This window comes from Dioscorea cayenensis, chromosome 16 (assembly GCF_009730915.1).
Source record: "Dioscorea cayenensis subsp. rotundata cultivar TDr96_F1 chromosome 16, TDr96_F1_v2_PseudoChromosome.rev07_lg8_w22 25.fasta, whole genome shotgun sequence".
NCBI lineage: Eukaryota > Viridiplantae > Streptophyta > Magnoliopsida > Dioscoreales > Dioscoreaceae > Dioscorea > Dioscorea cayenensis.
Genome location: NC_052486.1, coordinates 9,964,633 through 9,988,076, shown reverse-complemented (window position 1 = coordinate 9,988,076; position 23,444 = coordinate 9,964,633). Strand labels below are relative to the sequence as shown.

At 35.5% G+C, this 23,444-nt stretch overlaps 2 long non-coding RNA genes across 2 annotated transcripts; both read right to left on the bottom strand.

The window, feature by feature from the left end:
- Window positions 1-2,124: 2,124 nt before the first annotated feature.
- Window positions 2,125-3,906, bottom strand: LOC120279455. The gene is made up of 3 exons (XR_005541917.1): window positions 3,787-3,906; window positions 2,892-2,951; window positions 2,125-2,343 (listed from the first exon to the last, which is right to left on the bottom strand). It is a non-coding gene; the product is annotated as an uncharacterized LOC120279455 (long non-coding RNA).
- A 4,511-nt stretch (window positions 3,907-8,417) lies between these two features.
- Window positions 8,418-10,717, bottom strand: LOC120278823. Its single transcript, XR_005541776.1, has 3 exons — window positions 10,656-10,717; window positions 10,133-10,256; window positions 8,418-8,553 (listed from the first exon to the last, which is right to left on the bottom strand). It is a non-coding gene; the product is annotated as an uncharacterized LOC120278823 (long non-coding RNA).
- Between the last annotated feature and the right edge of the window lie 12,727 nt (window positions 10,718-23,444).

The following is a 23,444-nucleotide window of genomic DNA, read 5'->3' as shown; positions in this document are numbered from 1 at the left end:
CATATACACATATATACATATTTATATGTAGTCTACTTACTTGACTAGCGACTAATAATACTTCCCAAATCTTATGATAGGTCAAACCCCCTTGATAGGACCTTTAGACATATATGATAATATTAAACCCCTCAGAACTACCTTGTTGTCTATTAACACACTAGGATAAGGCTCATATCAATTTGAATAACAAACCAAAACATTCCATATATGTATATATATATATATATAGCCCCAGAATAAAGAAAATAAAAACTAAATATGGACCGTATGATTTTGGTATTAATTGATTTAATTATTGGGTCATGTTGTAAAGTGAAAACAAGAAGCAACACCTAATGAGATCTACACCCATTTTGCAATAATGAAATTAATGCACGCAAAATGAGACAAGACAAAATGAGCACCTAGATTTGAATAAAGTATAAAATTTTCAAAAGTTTTGAATTCAGGCAAAGAGATTATGTATATATTTATACTCACAGTAACTAGTACCCTTTGGGGTGAATGAAACTAATTATTATACCAATGGATTTCCTTTCTAAAGCTGCTGCCACCCAAAACATTGAATTTAAGAAAACTTTCTAGATGAAATCAGCCAAGAATTTAAGAGCTAACGTATAGGATAATAAGGAATAAACTCAACCAATTAGGCATGGTGTCACCCTTACTGCCGCCTCTTAACTCTTAACAGAAACTTGTAGAGATCAGAAAATTTCAAGCTATAAGAAATGGATTTCAATATCAAGATATTGCTGAACACAGACACAATTATTAGGAACAAACTTCACTAAGTATTGGCAATGATGACTATTGTAACAATCTAATTGGTTTCGCAACAACATTAGGCTAACGAACACAACACTAAACCATTATGCTAGCTGAACCTAACACCAAAACCAATCTTCAACCAAAGAAATTAAAACTCCCAACATCAATGAAATCTTTTAAAAGATGAGTATGCCTAACTAGTATAACTTTTATTGAATATTTAAACCAGAGTTTATCAAGAACTTTAAAGATTAGAGCTTTGACCAAAAAAATCTCAACAAGCTTGAATTAAGGAGACCCAACGGAACCTACTACATAACAAATAAAATAAAAAAAAAGTGTTAAGACATTGTTATTAAAGATTGGAGAATATTTAAAAAACTATATATGCATGCTTCTAGGCATTAACATAGGCATTATAACACCTAGTGAAAATGATAACATACTAAGAATTTAATTTTTAAAGCATTTGAAAAAATATAGGCACATAGCCAACCCGCACTATGTCACAATAGGGAGCTAGGGTGCAGGTAGTTTTTTTTACCACAAAGTCCACTCTAAAGCTACACAAGATTCCAAAATAATACAAACATGCATGAATAGGCACTGTACAAGGACATATTCTATCACGAGATAAAGTAGTGCAAACTAGAAAGCTTTCAACATCATACTCTCCCAAATAGCAATCAAGGCATACAACTGAAGTTAATGCAATTCTGCATGCTTGTTAATGCAGAAGCAGAGACACCATGCAAAGCATGGATCAAGAAAATGACTAGATCTTATCTAATGAACTATTACCAATACCACCCTAAACATAAGAGATCACACCAATGAAATTATACACAAGATCGTAAACCATACACATCTGTGATCCCTCTCTTTGGAAGCAATTTGTGGAGAAAAATCCAATGCCTTGAACAAAGAAATGCCTTAATTTCCACCTCAATGCAAATGAGATCAGGATACTAGAGATAAGGTGGCATGCTATAGGCGCTTCCTTCTTAAACAATGGCTTGGTTGTCGAAGCGAGATACTTGTGGAATGTGGCTGGGATTTTAGAATAAAACAAGATAAGATTTGGAAAACTGTTAACCAAGTGATAAGGATGAGAGGTAACTTGTTACCATTATTATTTTAAATTGGTGGGGTTCACTGTGGATTAAAATAATTGAAAAGGTCAGATTAGAAAATAATATGAAGAAGCTACTCATAGTTCAATCAGTAGTCTGTCACGTCCCAGCCCCACAGCCGGGCCCGCGGACAGATCGGTCGCATCCAATGGGACTGGGCCCCACTGGGTGCAAGGCCTCAGCTAAAAACCTGGTCAGAGTCAACCCTAACAAGCAGATATGAACAGAACCCAAAAGCACAAATAGGATACTGGAAATTTAAAATACTACAAGTACGGACTTTAGCAGCCCTACAGAATACAAATACAACCCAACAGCTCACAAATTACAAATACAGTCAGAATACAAGTCTTACACTCACAAAAAGGTAATAACAAGATACTGATAACGCAGACAATACGACTCTCTAACACCCCCCAGTCCTAAACTTGATCTTCTCCTGCGAGAACAGAATACACAGAGTGTATGAGCCACAAGGGCCCAGTAGGATCGCAGAAAAACAACAGGTATAGCAGATATTGCAGAATAGTAGCTCATGCTTCATACGTAATACGTAAAAATACGCGAATCTCGAATAATCCAAAAACACGAAAAACACGCAGAAATACATCTCCCCGGCTAATAACAGAAATCAACAGCACGAGGTTGGATCTTCGACTATGAAGTCGGAAGCAATGCAACGGAATATCAACGTACCGTAGTCGGATCTTCGACCGCATCGGGGGTAGCGCTACTACGTAAAAACATGTGCACATGGCTAGGACTTACTCCTCCTAGCTGGGCGAGCCAGAAATGTAGATGTACTAAAAACCGCAGAAAATACAGAATACAGACAGAGGAATTACTGAATAAGTAATGCAAATAAGAAAATAAATAAATAATCATAAATACCACGCAAATAAATAAATAAATAAAATTATCAAACAATGCAATAATTAAATAGTAATTATTGTCAGAAATACGGAATTATACAGTGCGAGAGCCTACTTGGCTCCGAGCTACAGAGTTGGGTTCACCAAGTCCCGCGAACTACAGCTCGGTATGGATCTACCCAAACAGAATATTCTAATTTAGGTTACAAAACTTGGGTCGGGCCTAAATTACGACTATAGCCCGAGCTAATTCAACAAATAAAAGAGTTCATAGCTAGCAATTAAAGGTTTTCACAAAAAATTTAGCTAAGCAATTAAAATTCTCCATAAAAGCTTTAATCATAACACCAGCACAATTAGCTTTCCAAGATTAAAATCAATACAATCCCATGATTCTGAATATATAAATTAATATTTCTAACATGCACCACAAGCATTTAAGCAATACTAAAAATAAAATTAACATTAGCATGGACACATGATTTGGACGAATTTTCAATAAAAAGAAATTTCTAAATCATGAAATGCATGCCCACACATACACATATATTTAAATACATAACAACAAATAATCAACTAACTTATAACATGGCTGCATACTCACAATGTCAAGCTTACAAACATGAAAACCTATATTCAAATAATTTAAAACATGAATGCTAATTTACCTGTCCGAACTTACAAGATGCATACACAAATATTATAATTAAATTATAGGCATCCCTTGGTAGATACAAGCTTGCAAAATCATGAGAGATAAATAAAATCTTAACAAAATAAGGCTGCAAATTCCTAACCTCTCTATATTGCAACATGCACACATGGAATTTAAGCTTAAAATTACAAAGGCATGCTACACATAATTATTCAAAATGACCAAAAAAACACTCAATGACATGAAAAACATGCTCAAATAAATTCTCAGATAAACATACATGCTTGGCACTAACAAAACAATTAAAACAAGACAATAAAAAATCTCAGAATTCTAAAGAAAATAACAAGCTTACCTCTAAGCTTGTTGGTGACAAGTTCCACTCAAAAACCAAGCATAAAGAGAAAAGAAAATGACACCAAAATTCGGCCAAGGTTGAGTTGTTTCAAGGATAAGAGAGTTTGGAGAGAAAGAAGATTGGTTGCACAGCTAAGCCTATAAAAGCAACCCATAAACTCAATTAAAAGCCTCCACTAATCAAAAACAGGAAAAACCAATAATCCACAATCAGGCAAGATCCGGAAATTAAGGCAATGAAACAACATTGGGGCCCACTCACCAAACACCTAGTCAAACCAGTCAAAGATGAAGAAAAAGAAATTTTTACAAACATTACATAGTCATTACTAATTAGCTATCTCATCATTACAGAAGCTAGAGTTATTAGAAAAAAAAAAAATCTTGAGTGACAAAGGTATGATTGAGGTGAACATTTAATAAAGAATTATTGAGTCAAGCAATCGCTACAAATAAGGTAGTCAAAAGTGGCATAAGAATAGATATGATACACGTGTAAGAATGAGCATGATACTCTTACTTTAATAGGGTTGTCCTTCCTCAACTCCAAAATGATAGCTAAATAAAAAAAATAGATATAACTCAACAAACGGAAACTATTTCAAATATATATATATATATATATATATATTTGTTGAAAGCATTCAATATGAAAGTTATGTGATTGAGTGAATACAATTCAGAGATAAAACCTTAGAGTCTCAAATAAGAATTGATTATTAACCATTACTATAAAATAGACTATATAAAAGGTATAAATAAATGTGGATTCATAAAAAATAGGAAATAAAATTTATTAAGCCAATAGACAATTACAAAGACAACATAGTATTAAATTTCTTAAAATTTATGATAAATGAGTAGGAAGAACATGAACAAAAGGTATATACACAATTAGATAATCAACTTCTCAACAAACTAAAAACAATGATGATGAGCAAAAAAAAGATGTTTTCAATAAATAATGACTAAAATAAACAAAGAACTTAGACACCAATCAATCAATTTGATCACAAACTGCAAGAACTAAAATTAAAAAAATAAAAATAATTTGCTCTAAAGCAACCTAGAACACAATATTACACTACAAGAAATCTAGGAAAAGACAAAGGAAAAACTACTATGAAAATATTTCATAGCTATTTGTAGAAGCTTGCAACGAAATCAAAATTAGATTACCAATGGAATAAGGTTTCATATGTTCAACTAGCTTTTGTTAAGGCGACCGACGAAATCTTATGGAATAGCAATAGAATATGATTAAATAGCAACAAAATTTAAGCAACAAAATATTTTGTTGCTATTTAGATGCTAGAATTTTTATCAACTAAATTTATCAAGAATTTTTAATGTAGAAAAATTTCTATGAAAATATTCCTTCATTATTTGTTGATATTGGTGATGGTGCCAGCGTCAGATTACTAATAGAATAAGACTTCATAAGTTTTACAGATATTCCTTCACATTACGGATGGAATCTTAAAAAATAGCAATGCAATATGGTTTAATAGCGACATAAATATAGTAACGGAATATTTCTGTTGTAATTTAATTGCTAAAATTTGATCACGCTAAAGTTGCAAGGAATTTCATTAACCAGAAAATTGCTATGGGAATATTTTATCACTATTTGTAAATATAGGGCAACGAAATTAGTGTCGGATCACTAACGAAATAAGGCATCATATGTTAAACTAATATTTCAACAAAATCTTAATGAATAACAACGAAGTATGGTTGAGTAGTAACAACATAGTTCCGTTGCTATTCAGTTTGTAGAATTTACAACTAAATATAATATAATGTTGGTGACAAAATCATAACAATATTATTCCTCATGACAATGTCATATAATTATTTTTTTTCTTTAAAGAAGGATGGGATTTTCATTTAGTTTTATATTTTTTATGGACAAAGATTTTCAATTTGGTTAAAAAATATTTACATAATTTTTATCTAATAAATTAAAAATAGTATTTAATTTATATTAACGTAAAATTTAAATTATAAAAGACTAATAACTTTTTTTTAGAATTTTTTAATTAGAGATAAATAATCATCATAATAGTTATACTTTCTTAAAATATATAAAAAATATTTCATAACTAATTATATAGAAAGAATTTTTTTAATTAATAATTTATATTAAAAATACTTTTTTTAATTAGAGATAAGTAATGATCATATAAAATATAAGTTTTCTATTAATTATTTGAAACTTAGTTTGCTCATTAACCCTTTCTTGACAAAGTCCGAGATGCCATCCTCCCTATTGAGATCCACCACCATGTCCCCATCTTCCTTCACCACCTTCCTCCGGAACCACACCGACACTAAGCTCTTTCTCTGTCTCTTCCTCATCATTGATTCCCCTCTCTCAATAATCCCATCTCGATTGACTCTTGATCTCACCCACCGCCATTCCTCTTGTGTTTGGGTATCGTGTTTATTGGTCATTAACCTCTTGAAGGGTTTTGGATTGAGTCAGTTGGGTAGAAACCTTAATTGCTATTTAGGATTCTTGTTGATTGTCCTTTTTATTGATTAAATTAGGTTTGAATTCTTTTCAATTAGTTCAATAATTTTGGGGTTTTTGTTTGATTTTCTATTTGGATTTCAATTATTGTTTACTTGTGAGTTAGAAAGTTTCTTGATTGATAAGCTTGATCCTTGTGTCTTTGTTCAAATAAATGATCAAAAGATCAATCTTGATGTTTAGTAATTCAATGCTTGTGAGCTTATCATATCATTGTTTTGTTCTAAGGAAGCTTATTGCTAAAATATTTTGTTCTAATATTGTTTAGTTTGTTTGTTCATATTTGTTTTGAAATAGTGTGCCTATCCTTTTAATTCACAAAGTCACAAATGTAAAGGATGAATGTTGGTATCCTAGTAGATTGTATAATTTCTAAATTCTTTACATCCCATAACTGTTTTAGGGTGACAACGTCCCTTGCGTGTGACTCGCAAGTGCACGGGTTTGTCGAGTAATAAATCCCAAGTGAGTGGGTATTGTATCCACAAGGAGTAGGGAATAAAAATACTTAAATTGCTACTTAACCACGTGAAAGTGAACAATGATAGTGTTCATAAAATGTAATGAAAACAAAGACAAAAAGAAACAAGAATGAAAGGCAAGAGTAAGTGAGAGGTAAGGCAATCGATAGAAGTAGGGTACTCGGGCAATGCTCCCCATAGGATTAATGTTTCAAGTGCAAGACCAACTATTATACTTCCTAATCAATGCTCAATGAGTCGTGGAAATCCTTAAGCACACGGTCCCAAATCTAAGGTCAACCGTGACAAACTCTACACTATGTCCTGGAGAAGAAATCGCTCAGTCTCAACACCTCACACTGTGTAAAGTTGCATGGAGTTCTAGGGAATTCAAGTGATAAACTCTCTTCCTATTTATAGACCTAACCCTTGGTCCAGGCGAAAGGCCCCTAGTCACAACTAAGCCCCAGACACTAGAGTCCCTTCAACGTTTCACTCTGTTGCTCGGGCAACTAAGCCCCAGCAGAGTTCATCCTCTAGAACTTCACTCTATTGTGACCGCCAAGAACTCAAGGAAATAGAGGTAGAATAAATCACACTGGAGGGGAAAGGGGACGCTCCGCTACCTCTCGACTCACTCTCTCAACCCTCTCCAATCAAGCAATGTCTAACCCTCATAATGTGTCACTCATCTACAATGGTTACCTCGCTCTCCTATCGCTTTTCTCGAGAATATCTGAAAAATTTCTTTTTGAAGCCAGCATAAGATGGACTCTCAACCCTAGTGTCACTCGAGGGGAGAAATCATTCCACCAAGATTGGAACTTAATTGAAACATCAATTAGGGAAACCATAATAAAAGATCAATGAAACAATAACATCCTAGGGTTTACAAAATCCAAGTACCCACTAGGGGGTTTAGCTCTTCATAGAGCACAATACAATCAACAATGAAATCGAAAGTAAAAACAAGTGTTCCATAAGAAAACCCCCTTGGTAGTCGTGTCGATGGTCTTGTGGAGTAGCTAAGTCTTCTCCTAAGGTCCCCTTGTCCGGTCTAGGGTACACCTCGCCAGATTTATGCCAACGAAAGCTCCCCCAATAACCTTCTTCCAAGCTGAATCGCGGTGTCGAATCCTTCAAACCACTCCAAAGATTTGCCAAAAGTCTCTCAAACCCTAGCCGACGGCTTCCCAAATGATGGAGAAAAATAGAAGAGAAGAGGGGAAAAAGATCCCTAAAATTGGGCTGAATCGTGGCTTAAATAGGGCTGGAATCGGGAATCTACACGCCCCTGTGGGTTCTTCCCACGGGCCTGTGGAATTTCCACACGGGCATGGGGAATTTCCACACGCCGTGTGGATTCTCTAGAAATCTGTTTTCTGGCCAGCTGTGAACATGAACTGCTACAGTACTCCGCTACAGTGATATGCTACAGTACTTTGCCCAGAAATACTCCCAATTTCACACTTTTTCATCGAGGCAACATAAACGGGCACATGTTTATGCCGTAGATCGCAACTCTTCTTCAATCAAAGGCTTCGTTGGTGAAGATCTTGCTATCAATGCACAAGTCGGGATACACAAATGTGACGGCCTTCATGCCCCTCCAACTCATTGTAATAGCTTGAGTACATGGAGGTTGGCACACATTCACGCATCATAAGACCCCACTTGTGTCTTCGCGTATATTCTTTCTAAGATCCCACCAATTAGTGTGCTCATGATCTACTTTTGGCTTCTTTTCTCAATACTTAGCTTCACAACCCTACACGCATAAAAGTAACACAAATGCACAAGTATTAGCGCTAAAACATGATAAAAGTAATGCTCATTATAAAGGAAAGAACACTTCGCATTCTTATCACACAAGCACTTATCATAGGGCTATACTATGGGAAACTAAAATTCCTTTCATTGCCAACATAATTGCAAAAATGGAGTTAATTTTTCCAATAAAATAATTTATTGGTTAGGATATAATAGTGCTAAGATATTACAAATTGCACAAGAAGATCATTTGATATATCTTGCAAGTAAAAGTTCATTTACCTATTCGATAAAAACCATCAACAACTTTAATAGTTTATAGGTGCAAAATTCCATTCCAACTCTCCCTCCTTGATTATGTTGATATATTGCAATTGGCAATTTTTTTTAATTGTTTTTTTAATATCTATTTGTTTATTATGATACTTCATGTTATTTTTTGTTTGTTTTTTAAGATTTTGGTCAAGTTATTGTTCTTGTGTAGCATTTATTGAAAGCAAATTGCCTTCAAGTAAAATTCAAATTCTTTTTGTTGGGACACCTTATTATAAGGTAAATGGAATAATTGGTCCATGTCCTTTATAACTTTACTATATGTTATCTATCCCCAAAAGCTGAAAAGATCATAGGTTGTATTCGTAAAACAATCTTCACTCTTGAATTAACATGGTTACACTGGATTTCACAATCACCTTTAAATTTGAAAGGGGTAAGTTTCAATTCCTCGTCTTTGTGAGGGTTTTTTTTATTGAAAGAAAAAACTATTGGACATTTGTTAGGTCATTTGCTTTTCTTGGTTTGCTATCTACTGTCACATATTATGGAAAGCCTTTCAAACAAACAAGTGATTACCGCAAAAAGATTACTTAATCATGTACTTGGGTAGGAGAGGTTTAGAACCTTTACAAGTTCATATAAAAAAGGAGTGTAAGGGATCTTAATGGGTAAGCAAGTCTATTCTCTCCATAGGTTCCATTGTTGACATTCAATTTACTATATCTTAGCTTATGAATGTAGCTTACTAATTTAATTTTCTTCACAATCTTTTTCCCTCCACTATTCCTTTAAGCCTTTTTATGCTACTATTTGGTAAGTTAACTATTTATATTTTCTTTACTGAAGTTTTTATATGTTAACATAATTGGTTTTGTGGCCTATCATAAGCTAGCTTTGTTAATATATCATTGTTGAAAACATCTAAGGTTCAAGTCATCAAATAGCCATCAACTAGAATTATTCCATGTAGGTTTCAATAAATATTTATGTGTCTATTGAGGGATGATAAGGTCGTAAGTTAAGTTAATATACTTCATAAATCAATGGATGCCTAATTCAAGCCTTATATTTCTTGTAATTTAGATTATCTTTCTGTACATTTGGTTAGTACTTATGAGTTAGTACTCACTCTTTTACTAGAATTAGTTTTACTGTAGTGAAGAATCTATTATAATTACTGTAAAATCATACAATATAACCATATGCAAGTGGAAGCAAAGAAAAGTTGCGACATCAACCAGCCAATTTGATGAACATCTTATTTTAATTTAATTTAATGAATATCATATTAGAAAAATTACCTCCGATATGCAGAATTAGTTTCTCGGATGGTTCTTGATCTCGTAGCGTCGAATAAAGATTTCATGCCTCTATATCACACGACTGAATTGAGAACCAACCTCCTCTTTCTCTTCAAAGTAGCAACTAGAATTAGAAAAGGAGAGAGATTAGGGAATTATTCTTACAAGATGAAAAGCGTTAGTGGCTAGGCTTAGAAAAGAAATCATATATATATATATAAACTTCATAAAGATTTTTTTTAAATATTATAAATTTTTAAATTATTTACGTGAATGCGCATTCTTCACTTAATTTACGGAAATTCACAAAAGGTATAAAAATGATAAATAATGTGCCGTTTTCTATAATATAATATAGAAAATGGTAACTTGTTTACCGCTTTCTACATTTTATTATAAAAATATAAAAAAAGGTAATTAGTTTGCCATTTTCTATATTTTATTATAAAAATATTAAAAACAATAAATAGTTTACTGATGGTCGTGGTGCGTGTCATTAGAAAATGTGCATACCATTACTCACCATAAGTGCATGCGTCATCAAGTAATAATCCCTTCCTTCAAGCGCGAGATGATTGTATTCCTGCAAGTCCCAAGAGCTACTATTACTTTCTCTTCGACTACACTATCTAATCTACCAAACAATTGTAATAGTCAATTGCAAAATAAGAAAATAAAGAAACAAGCTAGGGACACCACACAAACTAACAAGGATAACAAATACCAATTAGAGGGAAGGCCTTGGGCAAGGATCCCCGTAGGAGTAGAACGAGCATTGATGAATTTGGAACTTAAAATATAATATTGGCTTAGGCCTTGGTCGGCTAGACTCTAAATTCAACTACCCTTAAGCCTCTATAGTGTAGCCCTAATCCCATGCCGGTTCCTCCATCTGGAAGAAACCCCTATGATGTCAATTGGTGCAAGGAGTCTTGGCAAGGATAGCCTTAATCCTCTCAAGCCTAAAGCTAAACTTTAATTCGTGCAGGGGCTACCGACACTCAGAACCTCGTGTATGCTGATACATTGAATCCACCTTCAATCCATGTGTGACCTAATGCATATAAGCATCCCACTCTACAAGCATCATTCAACAATAAAAACCTATGGAATCCATCCATTGTAGTTTGAACAAGAAAACAATAGATTGAAATGAAAGTAAAGCATGCCAACATTCAATTAAAAATTAAAGTATCATCCATACAAGTCTCCTCCCATGGTTCATTGGAGCACAGTGGCCTTAGGAGTTTAATTCGACATCAATAGAGGAAAAAGTAAGAGATACAAATCAATAATGTAAAGGTTCATTGCAACTCCCTATTTTGTCGACTTATGGTGGTAATGAGCCCTCGCTAAATCCATGCCGTCTAGTTCTTGATGTTCCCCTTGAGTTCCACATTCTTCTCCCTTTGACTCTCCCTTGAATCGACCTTCTCCAAAGATATTGCACACTAGGAGCACTTGGAGACACATGGCGGCCAAGCCCCTTCTCAAAAATCCTAAAATCAACTTATATAGTCTCCTAAATGTTCGGGTATGCATAAGGCAGCATGGAGGGTTCATAGACGTTGAAATCTCACTCAAAAAGCCGTGTTGGGTTTGCCCAAGCAGCTTGTAGGCTCCATGTGGCTGCAAGGAGGTTGCATGGCTATCAACCATGCACATGTGGGCACTATGTGGTCTATATAGGGCCCACGTGGCCCCTAGCCAGGGCCACGCAACTCGTATGGTACGTTTGGGCTTCAACCAAGATGGAAATGCTCCCAAGAACACTCTCAAATCCTTCCTCAGGTTTCAAATGCTTATTCCGATTTTCTCAAATAAAAACAACACAAAAACGGTGTAAATGGTCATCAGTGTTATAAAATTTTTCATGAAAGTAAATTATGCAGTGTAAATGTGATGTATTTAGATACTTGTCAAATATCCCCCTACTTAGGCAATTGCTTGTCTTCAACCAAAAAAATATGGAGAACAAGAGAATATGATAAAATACACAACCTTCAGCTCAAGAATGAACATACAATATTAAATGCAAAACTCAAGGTTCTAAGCAAACAACCACTATAGACACTTTGAAATTTTCATTGGCAATGTTGAAATGTGTGTGCGCAACACCTCTGCTTTGATCCCCAGTATTCCAAGCTGATTAAGTTACTCTTTAAGGACCACTTCTTGGAGTAATTCTCATCACCTATAGTGGTATTCGACCTTGAAATGGTAAGAGACTCTTTAGTAAACTCCTAAGGAATTTCTCTACTCTAACTTTGGAGTTCATGACCTGATTTAACTACTTCTAAAACCAAGAAAGGGATTTGTAGTTTTTTTAGACTAACATGAACTGTATATCTCATTTCAGAAGGGTAGATATGCTGATTATGCACCAAAGAACCCAACTTAATTCATAAATTACAAGTTCACATGAACACACTCATGCTTTCATAGCTTTTGGCTTGGGGGACACTCTTACATGGAGCTCAAACCAAATTACTTCTCTATTAGAGTATAGGAGGACTGTCTCTACTTTAGTACTATTTCATCTTCCTTATTCTATTTTTCTTGGACTGGTTTAGTTAGAGAAAGAATCCCTTAAGAGCCCACTAGAGAAGAAACCTAACTCATCAAGGATCGACACCACTACAATGGGTTAGCAACTAAGTTAACATCAAAGATAGTGTTGTTCTCATGCTTATATACTTAGGCTCATTAGCTGTATTCTAATGTTAGATATGTCACAAGGGAGAGTATATTTGAAGTGGTTACCACTTTTGTGAAATTTCATAGAAGCTAAAAGATATTGTTGGAGATCGGTATGTCTGGTGAACCTATGCAGGTTACTATGTTGTGCATGCAATAAGAATATGAGACATATTAGCAAATCTATGATAATGCTTCAATCATATGCATGGTATAGAATTTCTAACATATCTCCACACACTTAGCTAGTGTATCGTTTCCTTTGCCTCATAGATAAGAACAATTTCAAATGATTATATATTTTCTAATCAAGCAGAGATCGAATGGTGGTGCAAACATTTCTTCCAAATTAAGTGCTCTCACATGTGCTAGAGGCTCAATTGATGACTGATAAGTGCTTGTTTACACATGTTTAACTATGATATTTTATATAGATCAAGCTTGATTTTTATCAAATATGTGTGCTCATATTGTGTGTATTTCATTCTTCAGTGTAACTAGGGTGTGTGAAGGCTATTTTAGAAGAAAGGAAGCAAAGATAGTGGTGTGGAACACTTTTGGAGCTTTTCTACAAGCTATAAGAGCAATCATATGAGCTTAGGAGATTCACATTGGTGTGTGTGCTAAATTCTGGAAGTTTTAGAGTAATTTTTAATCCGCGGAAGGGTACAAAGGTAGTCACACAACCATGTACCATCCCGTGTATATTTTCCAGAAGACAAGTCCAAGATTTTATTAAGACAGAATACCACACACCCTACCACATGACCACAACCATGTGCTAGGCCGTGTGGACCCAACACGGATAGGTGACACGCCTCTTGCATGTCCGTAAGTGCATGGGTCATCTAATAATAAGTATACCTAATGGTTCGAGTAGCCAAATCCATAGGGAATAGAAGTACTAAAATTAACCACTTCTCTACTATCTAGCCTAATGAATAAGATGATGTGATGATCTAATGTATAAAGAAATAAATACCAAAAATGAATATGCAAGAGTAAAATAGAGGAAAATCTCAATCAGTAAAAGTGGGGTATCCAGGTGATGCTCCCCATAGGATTAAAGTATTAGGCACAAGATTTGCAAAGTGTTTCTAGAATGAGTAGGTTTAATCATGGGAATCCTAAGGTATATCGGTCCCTATCTCCAGACCATTGATAACTATTCCCCTAAGAGGTTGCGACGGAGAGTTATCTCGACGTCTCACACCACATATAATTGTGTAGCACTCTAGAGATCCTAGAAGATAAATTTGATTCCTAAATATAGATCTAATCCTACCTCTAAGTGAAAGATCCCTAACCCCCTATGAGGTCCTTGCGGAGAATTCTCTCAACACCTCTCACCACATATGGTTGCTAAGGGTTTAGAGAATACAGAAATAAGATACATCACTCAGAAAGCAAAAGGGTCACTCTGCTATCTCACGGCTCACCCTTTTAACCCTCTTCAATCTCGATAATTCTAACCCTAATGGAGACCTCTCTCATCACTTAGGTGAATAGATCATTTAAACAAATCAATAATAAAGCCAATAGAGCAAGAAAGCATTAGAAACATAGAATTGAAACTCAATCAAACTCATATTAACTAGAAACGTAATGCAAAGCGATACAAGATTAGAATCCATGGGTACACATGGCCAAATACCCTCTAGAGGTTTAGCTCTCCATGAACTAATATACAAAACAAGAAATTAATAAATGAAAGTATGTAAAAGCCATAGAAATAAACCCCACCCTATATCTGTGATGATGGCTTTGATGGGTAGTTTCAATGTCTTGATGGAATCCACTCTGAAGCTAGTATTATATTATTAATTAATCAAATATCTTGTAAATTTGTAAATGAGTATGGGCATTTTGGTCAATAAAAAATATTGGTACCCAAAACTTTCCCAACCCTCCAATTTGGAGAATTGAGAAATGAGAGAAAAGTGGAGGTTTTGAAACCTTCATCAACCCCTCTCAACCCTTACCTCCCCCTAAAACCTCCTACCCAAGCATGGGTTTTTAAAAACCTTTCCCTTACCTTACCCCCAAAAACCACCATCCAAGCAAACCCTCAGTCACAAAGACCTTCTCTCCAAACCCTAGCCGCCTTGCCTCCGAAGAGTGGCACAAAAGATATGAAATCGGGGGCTCAAACTTGACAAAGCGGTCTTTTATAATTTGAAATCGGGGGCTCAAACGACCTCTCACACGGTCATGTGCTATTCACATGCCTTGTACATTAATATGCTACAGTAAATTTGCTAAAGTATGCGCGTACGGTACTTGCAGAATTTCTCCTCCAAGGCCATAAGGCCGGGAGTTGGCTGAAAATATTGTGAATTCTTTTAAAATCTTCATACAAAATGGACCATGAGTGTGTGACTACCCTTGTGCCCTTTTGGCTCATGAATTGGCTTAAAAATCATGGAAAGTTGGTACACACACCCATGTATGTGAATACGGCTTATGTCTTGATTCTTGTATTGCGTAAAAGAATCACAAAATGTGCCTCCATGCCCTATCTTTGCTTTCTTTTCTCTCTACATGCATTCACAATACTGTTTGCACTGAAGAATACCAATAACACTCTATGAGCAATAAAACCTGATAAAAGTGATACTCAATGTATGTAAAACATATTATAAAATATGTATACTTAAGCACTTATCACCAGGCACATGGTCTAGTACACAGCTATGTGCCTCCACTTAGGTGTCCACATAGGCAGTCACACTCCTATGTGAACCCCCGATAACAAGTTATAAATAGGGTCGATTTTTATTTTTTGTATCTTTTTGCACAAGTTAGAGATTGGAAAGAGGCTAGGGTTTGGAGAGAAGGTCTTTGCATTGAAGGAGAGGTCCCAACATCAACCTTCATGATTCCATCATCATTAAGGTCATCAAGAGAGTCACCCAGACTAGATTTGAGGTGGCGTACCTTTTGCAGTTGAAGAAATCCTTAAAAGCTTGAGGAACTATTAATCGAGACAATCACTTATGGATTCTGAGGGGTTTCTTCTATGGATTTTGATTGTCTTCATTCATTATTTTGTTTGACATTATATTACTCCATGAGGAGCTAAACCCCTTCTGATACTTGGCCATGTGAACCTTAGGATTTATTTTTTTGTATGATTTAATGTTTCCTTCCCTTAATTTGAGATTAATGTTGAGTTTCAAGCTTGTGTTTTAATGTCATGCAATCCACATTAGTGAGAGCCTGATTACATGTTGTAATCACACTAGTGATGAGTCAAGAGACCCACTAGGGTTAGATTCACTGAGCCAGAGAGGGTTGAGAGGATGAGCTTTGAGGTAGAGGAGTGGCTCTTTCCCTTCTCATTTGTTTAGTTCTACCTCCGTATTCATATGATTTTCATGCATTCATATGAACCCTAGTAAAAAGAGAGATCACCGCCAGGGTTTGTATAGAATTATAGGTCAATTATCTTGAGAAAGGGATTGACCTAATTTTAGGAATTGGGTAAATCTATTTGGGATCCCTAGAGCTCAATGCAATCATATGTGGTTAAGGTGAAGAGAGAGATCACTACTAGAACCTCGTATGAGATTAGTTATTGGTTGCCATGAGAAAGGGACGTGTATGTTTTAGGATACCCATGACTCAACTTATCTTATTTAGAAAGCATTAGTTAGATCTAGTATTTCACGAAAATCCTAGGGGGAGCATTGCATGGGTACCTATCTTGTATTAATTTGATCCTTTCTATCATTGCCTTATTGCTCGTTTGTTCCTTGATTCAATTACTTGAGTAATTTTTTTATCACATTGCTTGATTGAGCTTAAATAATAGAGAATTTATAAATACTAGTACTCTTGTTCCTTGTGGATTCAAGTATCCAACCCTCAGGTAAATTATATTACTTGAGCAACCTGTGCATTTGCGGTTCATGCAAGGGACGTGTTAAAGGATCCATTAATTCTGTGCTTTGTCTTGTGACATCTTCTAAATTTCAATTTTCTAAATCAAGATCTTCAGCACTTGCCTCTTCATTCTCTGTTTAGTTATCACCATAGTGGTCATCCCTTCTTGATCTTCTATATCTTCCAAATTCCTTTACATAAATCATGAAAAGAAGATGTTCCAACATCTTGGTGCCTATAACTTGATTATGTTTGTGGATATACTTCAATTCTACAATGTGTAGGTGTGTTTGATGATTATTGTAGAGTATTAAAGTCAACATTATGTGGTAGATCATACCATGTCCTCTATGCCGTTGAGATTTTTAGGTTTATTAATAGGCCATGCAGATGAAGTCCTCTTCCATCCTATATTGTGCTCAACATTGCCATCTCTATTGATTTGTCATTGAGAAGAACTACTAGTAGAAGTTGTAACATCAAGCTTGGCATACAATTCAATAACTTGAACATCGGGAAATTTTTGGTAGCAGTCATACAACATTTAAGCATCTCAACCATTACGTAATTTGAATGACTGATAGAAAATCTTACCATAACTTGAAGAAATAAGAAGCCGGTATTTGATATGTAAAACTCTTTGATTGCTTGGCACTTCTATATTCTCTTCAATGATTCTCTTTGATAAGTGCTTGTGCGATATGAATGCAAAGCGTTCTTTCCTTATGTTGAGCATTACTTTTCTCGGGTTTTTACACTAATATGTGTGTTTTTATGTTACTTTTATGCAGGTAGGGTTGTGAAACCAATTATGAAGGAAAGAAGCCAATGTGGATCACAATGCACCGATTTTGGAGGAAATCTTGCTAAAGTTCAAACGCGAAGATATAAGTTGGGTACAAGATGCTAGAGTGTGTGCCAACTTCCCCGTATTTGAGTTTGCACAACCATTTGGAAGGGCACAAGGGCAGTCACACTCAAGCACTCCGACTTATGCATATAGAACAAGATTTCCATCAACTTATCTGTCATTGAAGAAGCAAAAGCGATCCACGGCATAAACGTGTGCCCGTTTATGTTACCTCGATGAAAAGTGGATTCGGGAGTATTTTTGGCAGAGTACTGTAGCAGGTTACTGTTCGCAGCCGGCCGAAAATGACAGTTTCAAAGAATCCACACGGGTGTGTGGAAATTACCCACGCCCATGCGGAAATTCCACAGGGGCGTGTGGATTCCCGATTCCAGCCATATTTAAAGCCGATTCAGCCCCGATTTCAACATTCTTTTCTCCATCTTTTCCCCAACTAGAGAGAGGGTTTCGGCTAGGGTTTGGAGAGGTATTGGCTAGGGTTTTGGAGAGGTTCTACGGCTCCGACATCGTCATTCCTTTGGAAGAAGGTTGGTAGGGGAGCTTCCTTCGAGGCGTATCCTATACCAGACAAGGGAATCCTTGGACGACGAGTAGAGGACTTTCCACAAGACCATCGACACGACTATCAAGGGGGTTTCTATATGGATTCATTGCTTTTACATTCTATTTCTTTGATTGTACTTAGCTCCATGGAGAGCTAAACCCCTAGTTGGTACTTGGGTATTTGTGAACCCTATGATGTATTTGTTTCATTGAATCTCGTTATTATGCTTTCAATTAATTGATGTTTGTTGTGAGTTCCAACCTTGAATACTTGATTGTATGAACTTTTCCCCTAGAGTGACACTAGGGTTGAGAGTTCTTGTTAGTAACCTTGTGAGTGAGTGACACACCATGAGCGTTAGACAAAGCTAGGTTGGAGAGGGTTGAGAGGGTGAGTCGAGAGGTATAGGAGCATCCCCTTTCCCCTCCGACGTGATAGATTCTACCTCCATTCCTCGAGTTCTTTGCGGCCATAATAGAGTGAATGGTCTAAGGGATGACCCTTCGCTGGGGCTTAGTTGCGCGTGCAATGGAGTGAAGCGTTGAGGTGATCTTAGTATCAAAGGCTTAATCGTGGTTAGGGACCTTCCACCTGGACCAAAGGATTAGGTCTATAATTAGGAAGAGATTTATCACTTGGAATCCCTAGAGCTCATTACAACTCTATTCGAGTGCGAGGTTTAGAGGTTATCTAATCTCTCCTTCCAGACATGTATAGAGTTAGGCATAGTTGACCTTAGATTTGGGACTATGTATTTAAGGATTTCCATGACTCACCATTGCATTGATTAGGAAGCATAATAGAGGGTTCTTGCACTTGAACGATTGTCCTAGGCGGAGCATTATCTGAGTACCCCATCTTTATCGATTGCCTTACCTCCTCCTTTACTCGTGCTCTCTTACTTGTTGTTTTTACTTTTGAGAATTGAATCATTGTCACACTTATCACTACTGATCTTTCACATAGCTAAGAAGCAGATTAAGTGTTTTTATTCACTACTCCCTGTGGATTCGATACCCGTTCATTCGGGATTATTACTTCGACAAACCCGTGCACTTGCGGGATATACGCAAGGGGATCTTGTTACTCTTTAAATTTTATAAAGAGATCATTTTCTATATAAAAAAAAAGTTTGATTGTCAACAAAAAATATAACAGTGTCCTCACTTGTAGTGGTAGAATCATTGTAGTAAACCAAAATAAGTGATCTTTCCACTATTATAGAAGTAGGGAAATGGGGCTCGGATGAGGAGAAAATAAAAAAAATGGATAAAAAATAAAGGTTTAAGGGCTGGTAGAGGAGATGAGCAGCATATCAATACTTATATAAAGGAGAGACAACCACACTTACAAATGTTTGCAATGAAAACCATTAAAAATGATAGGTTGTATACTTTGGAAGCCATTGAGATAACGGTAATACAATCATGATAATGTGGTGTTTGGTGTTAAAAATGGTAAATAATTTACCGAATTCAATGCCACAACATTAAAAATAGTAAACTGTTTACCGTTATAACATCAAGCATGTTTTGTACCAATGGAACCATATAAAAATGTTTTATTACAGTAAAATTGTTGAAAACATTTAGGGTGTACTATTATAACATAAAACATGCTCTATGACATTGAACAATATAAAACATATCATATAACATTGAAATTGTTGAAAACAATTAAGGGTGTACCATTATAATATAAAAGATGTTTATAACATTGAAATCATTGAGAGGAATGGCAAGAGGGGAAGAGGGGGGGTAGGTGGATACGTAAGAATTGAACAGGGTACACTATTTATTTGTTTCAGTGCTTGACACTAAAAACGGTAAACAATTTACTATATTTAAAATTATATTATAGAAAATGGTACAATATTTATTGTTTTTATACTATTTATGCACTTCTATAAATAAAGTGAAGTATGCGCATGCATTCATGCAAATGATTTAAAATTTTATAATATTTAAAAAAAAACCACTTCATAAAGAATAATTACCATTATGCTATTATAAGGGCACAAAATTTACCCATGAGCCCGAGACCAATTTTCATCTACAAGCCATTATAATTTTGATTAATTATTCGATTCTATTGAACTTTAATCAAAATTTAAATTTAAGACAAAAACCTAGTCCAATTTATAGTTTTACTTCATCCCATGAGGTAAAACTTTAAGTTGACAATTTTATCCCTCAAACTAAGTTTGATTCTTAATTTCTTTAAGCGTGACTCTTTAGGGTCATCCTGATTAGGAATGAGAGAATACTAAAAGACCTGGATGATACCTAGCCAACCTATGACCCTACATCATGTTCGAATGAATAGATCATTATGAACCTTTCCAATTATAATTAATATATTTGTATAAACACATTGTTCTTGTATCCGAATCAAGTGAAAGCCTTTGAAAACGTCAAACTCACTAAACTTGATCATATGCAAATAACCATAGTAGATAAGATTGTTAAACTACCCTTCATGACACACATGATTAGTTTGTTTGCCTTAGCCAAGGTGTCCTTATCTTACCTACTTATAATTGCGTATGATACTAAATCATTTACTTAAGAGAGAATGATTTTTTTCTTGGTAATCACTTACAACTGCTATTTGCCCAACATTATCACAATTCAAGAATGGCCCTTACCCAGGGAAGGAGCCATGGAGGGGCTAACAGGGGCTTTAGACTCCCCTTGACTCATGTAATCATTTTATCCAACCGGCGGAACCAACCTCTTCCCAATAGAAGGCCATAGGCCTGCTAACTGGCATCCCCCAGGTCCCCAAGCAGGCAAGGATGAAACAATAGAGGTGACAAGAATCACTAAGTTTGACTTGGAGGTAGGTGAAAAAGCTATCGGTAATAGGGGTCTCAACTAGAGGGGGGAATGGGCTGTCTTTTGGCCAAGAATCGGCCTGCCCAAACCCATCGGTTCAGCTAACCCGACAAACCGGGCCGATTACCCGTAACCAAACCGCATTGTCAGGTTAGGGTTATCCCAACTCGGTGAATCGGTGGGTCAACCCGCCGAATCACCCGGGTCAAAAAGGCAGGTTAGTCCATTTTTTTTTTATTAAATTTTGAAAAACAAAACAACAAATACTACAACCAATCTCCAAGAATCGAACTAATGAAGTCCAAGTCACCAAACAAACATTCTAACCACCCAACCATGCCCTATTTTTTGTTAAGTTAGGAAAAACGAAAAACTAAAAACATATTTTAAAAAGAACATAAAATTAATTTTCTTTTTCTTTTTCTTTTTAATCTATACATACCTTTTGCATCCCATTATTTTTCATTTAGCGTCAATTTATTTACTTTAATTGTTATTAGCAACCATTACATTACATATAAACAAAATAGATATTATTCACCCTCTTTGCATATTAGTCAACATTATAATCCATTGTTTTTATTTGTATACTCACCTCCGTTATTAATATTATTTAAAACGAATAGAAAAACAAAATGTACGTAATAGTATAACCATATTATTAATTTAAACTATAATCTTTTCTACACATTTTTGTGTATTTTTTAGGTGAAGTTAATAAAATCTTAAGTATTTCTAAACATATTATTAACTTAAAATCATAATATTCACTAAAAGCTTGATGAATAAATAATTAACTTAAAATTTTGTTACATTAATAACAAAGTTTTTCGCTCAAATGTAATTTACAAATTTTATATTTATCTTCATTAACAAGATATTTTAAAGAAATAAATCTAAATTACGATAAAAATATTCATTAATAATTATTAATATTTAAATTTTTTCTAGATAATGTATATTTTAAAAAATAAATAAACAATTATAATTAATTATTGTGATTTATTTGAAATTATCTTAAATATTTTAGAATTTTTTAAAATTAGATTTGATTTTTGGGAAAAATAATCAACAATGTACTTGTAAGGGTTTGAACTCAAAATAATCAACAATGTACTTGTAAGGGTTTGAACTCATGACACCTTAGACAATTAATAGCATGACTATTTTCACAAACTGAACTACAAGTTTTTAATGGTAGTATTCTTTTAATAAAAGATATAAAAATATATTACTCATGCTATGCAATTTTAGTCCCACATCGGTTAATCTTTGAAAAACAACATCATAACCTCCTATAAATGTAGTAATAAGCTCACAATTAATCCAGATTTTTTAACTATTTTTAAGAATTTGTATTAAATTTAATATTTTAAATACAATTTTATTTAAAAAATAGTAAAACCCGACTGGTCGGCCTGAGAATCAGCGGGTTCTAGCCCGGTTCGTTGGTTTTGTGAGGAGACTCAGGCCGGGTATGGGTCACCCTTAGGGGTGACCCAGACCGGCCAGGTCCGCTGGGCCAACCCGGCTCGGTGGGTCAGAGCATAGGACAGGCCGGTTCCGGGTCTGTCCAAAGCCGACCCAGACCTAGCGGGCCTGATTAGACGGCCCGTGGCCATCTCTAGTCTCAACGAAAAAATTGTTGTGAGGAAGGACAACCTCGCAATAAAACAAGAGTAGGCTTGTCAATTCGGGCTTGACCCGCCGGGCCAGCCCGCCCAGCTAACAGAAATGGGTGGGTTGGTTTAGCGTTTTCTAGGCCCGTTTAGAGGCGGGCCTACGTGGGCCAATCCGCGGCCCGCCCTTAAGTTATTAGTTTTTAACTTTTGTTATATATATATATATATATTAATATATAATTTTTTGTATCTTTTCTCCTTGCCCTGATCACTGGCCTCCTAGATCTCTTCACCTCGCAGTCTTCGCCGCCCCCATCATCTTCCTCCAAGGCTCCAAGCGTCGATGACTCCTTCAGGATTGAGCAACGTGCCTTCCTCCAAGTGCCGACAACACCCTCCTCGGCTCCTTCTCATATTCTTCAACATCTTCCTTGATAAGTGCTTGTGTATTAGTAATATGAAGTATTCTTTTCTTACATTGAGCATTACTTTTCTTAGATTTTATCGCTTATGCATGTGTGTTTGTGTTCTTTTGTGCATGAAGGGTTGTGGAGACAATTATGAAAGAAAGGAGCCAAAAGTAGATCGTGGATGAACTTTGTTGATAAAATCTTGAAGTGAACAAACACGAAGACATGAGTTGTGCTTAAAGACACATGATTGTGTGCCAACCTCCATTATGCTCAAGCAAATACATGGTTTAGAGGGCACAAAAGTAGTGACATTCGCGTGTTTCGACTTATGCAATGTTAGCAAGATCGTGGTCAAGGTGATTTTTATTGAAGACACAACATGGTCTACCGCATGGATGTGTGCCCATTCATGTGGCCTCGATGAAGAGTGTGGAATCGGGAGT